The sequence below is a fragment of the Epinephelus moara genome, chromosome 20 (assembly GCF_006386435.1).
Source record: "Epinephelus moara isolate mb chromosome 20, YSFRI_EMoa_1.0, whole genome shotgun sequence".
Lineage (NCBI taxonomy): Eukaryota > Metazoa > Chordata > Actinopteri > Perciformes > Serranidae > Epinephelus > Epinephelus moara.
In genome coordinates, this window is record NC_065525.1 from 27926736 (window position 1) to 27929756 (window position 3021).

Here is a 3021-nt window from a genome sequence, read left to right on the forward strand (position 1 = left end):
CAGAAATAAATATGGTGACACAGGACAACCCTGCCTGATTCCACAACCTAAATCAAAACGTGGAGAAGTACCTGTGTGCATTTTAATTGAACAATTCGCTTTCTTATACATGGTTTCTATTGCTGAACAAAAGTATTTACCAAGGCCAAATTTCTGTAGTGCCTGGAACATGAATTTGTGTTCAATGGTATCAAACGCTTTGCAAAAGTCCAAAAATAAAATAAAGCTGTCATCAGGGCAGTATTCAGCATATTCAATGAGATCCAGAACAAGTCTTATGGATCTCAGTGATTATGAGATCCAGAACAAGTCTTATGTTGTTAGATATATGTCTGCCCTTCATGAATCCTGTTTGTGTTTCATCAATAATGTCACCCAGTACTGCTTTAAGTCTTTTGGCAAAGATTCCAGCTAAGATTTTATAATCATTATTGAGGAGACAGATTGGTCTCCAATTATCAATGCGGAGTGAGTCCTTATTAGGTTTAGGGATAAGTATTAGAAGCCCTTGATATAAGGTAGGAGGAAGAGTCTGGTTATGGATACTTTCGGTGAATACACCATGGAGGAAGGGGGCAAGTTTATCACAAAATGTTATGTAGAACGAACCTAATAACAGAAGACGGAGTTGGATGACGTCATGAAGTAGCGTGGGACCATGGGAGTTGTAGTTATATAACAGATACAGATCTAATGATGGGAGTTGTAGTTATATAACAGATACAGATCTAATGTTCCTCACTCCGTGTAACTGAAACCGACCGTGGCAGTTTTTTTTGGCAGAGCGAGCTTCAGTAGCAGAGAAATGCTCATGGAAGAGGTATATTACTGAAGTTATATTCACTTTATGCAAATGGAGTCCGTCGGCCGGTGTAGCAGCCCGAGCTTATCTGGTACATGAACAGGTGTTACACCGAAATCAGCTCAGCATTATAGAAACCTATCGTTAGATGTTGTGGTTAGCCAGCCTCCGCTCCACACCGCTCTGCAGCGGTGGCCGCTGGCCGGAGCGCTGGTGTCCCGGCGGGTAGCAGTGCTTGCAATACACTGGTGGAAATGATTAATATTTCGATAACATCAGCCAGATGTTTGCTTACCTGTCTAGTAGAACACACGCGAGGTCGGTGTCGAATTGTAGTCCTAGATTTTCACGAAGCTCTGTCAATCTCGGAAAAGCCACACCAATATTTATCCTGGATTTAGCTCTCTTCTTATCCCAAATTCTTCTGGGATCGCTTGGTTGACCCGTACGTTTCCGTTTTAACGGCTTGTTTACCGGGACAGCTTCGGTGTCAGAAGGTGCACCAACCATCAATGTATAATCATGATCCATGACGAGTTAGCTTAGCCTAGCAACAATAATGTTCATTCTCTGACGTCTCATCCAGTCGGCTCTTCTTCTTCTTCTTCTCCTTCATTTAATGTCTATGGTAACTGGAGTTACGCCGCCATTGCGACCTAATGACACGGTCCGTAACTGTTATTAATATTTCATATTTATCTGGGTTTGAAAAATTGTTGGAAACATTTCTGATAATCAAAGTACACAACTAAACAAAATATATAATATTGGTTTAGTCGTTTTTAGAAATTTTTATGTGGAAAAACTACATATTATACCTTTAAGTTGCAAACATGTTGAATTAAAAACATCATGTAAATAAAAACGTTGCATATCCCTTTTTCTTGAAACACAAACTTCTGTGTTAATATGCCAATCAATCATCATCTGTCATTTGCTTACAATAGCTTAAAAACAACCACAAAACTCAGTAAACACCTTGAAATGTTGACGTGATTGTGCCTTGAAGTTATTTTTTATTTTATTTTTTTAAATTGTGTTTATTGGATTTTCCATTATATTAGTGACAATAACAACACAGAAAAAAAAGAAAAGAACAAATAACAAGAGCATACATAGGGGATGAAGGTGCACCTGTGCAATTAACAGTATATCTTCTGCCTAAATGGACAGGTTTTCTGTGTTTGCTGATGTTCGTATGCAAGAAATGAGTCAACTATTCAATTCACAGAGAGAGCAGAAAAGGAAGGGGGGGGGGGGCTTTAAGTGTTTGGGTGAAATTCATTTAATAGTAATAGTCTAAAAAGGGCTGCCTCCCGCTGAAGAGGTGCTCCAGCCGCACACGTGCCCGTATGAGTGCAGAGATGTCAGCATCTGTGACTGAAGAAAAATTAATTAATGATATTGCTAAAAGCTGGAGATTCAACAACGCTCAAATAGTGACATGATTAATGCACACTGAGCATATCTTACACCACAATATTAACTTGAATTGGGTAATGTTACAACAGTAGCGTGACGTTTATAATTCGCATGGGTTTAACATATTGTTGAGAGTTTGGAACATGTCACGTTACACATATTATCAAGTTATGGCATGAGATGGACAAAGCTTCATGTAACGGTGACTTACATGGTGATATCCGTGACTTTTCAGTCATGTTGAGAGCCAGTTGTTCTTTTTCTTTACCTTTCGTCGCTTCTTTCGTTCTTCCTCTTCTCCTACTTCTTCGGGTTTATTCGTTTGTCTCCGTGAACGGTTGGTCGCTTTAAATATTGCTGCCGCAAAGCATTGTGGGATTAATTTATCTCCTTCCTATCGCTTAGGAAGGTCCAATGTATCCTATGCTAAAGGAGATCTGAAAGGAAGCATTGAACCTCCTTTCCTTAGTGTTTAGAGAATTCGAACCGATTCGAACAATTCTTATCATGGCGGCCACTAAAATACTTCCGGGTCTTTTCACTCATGTTGTACCAAAGAGCATGGATACCAAGAGGCGAAGCTCCGTTGAATTTTTGCCAACAGCCACTAGGGGCGCTAACGCCATTTTGGACTGTTGAGCTTGGACTGTTGCACCCAGACAACATGCAAGATGTCAAGGAGAGAGGAGGAAAAAAGTAAAAGAAAACAGTGTAGTGCAATTAACTGCAACAACTATCAGTGGAACACTCCGCACCTGGCCTTCCACCGTTTCCCGAAGGATCCCGACAGAGGTGTA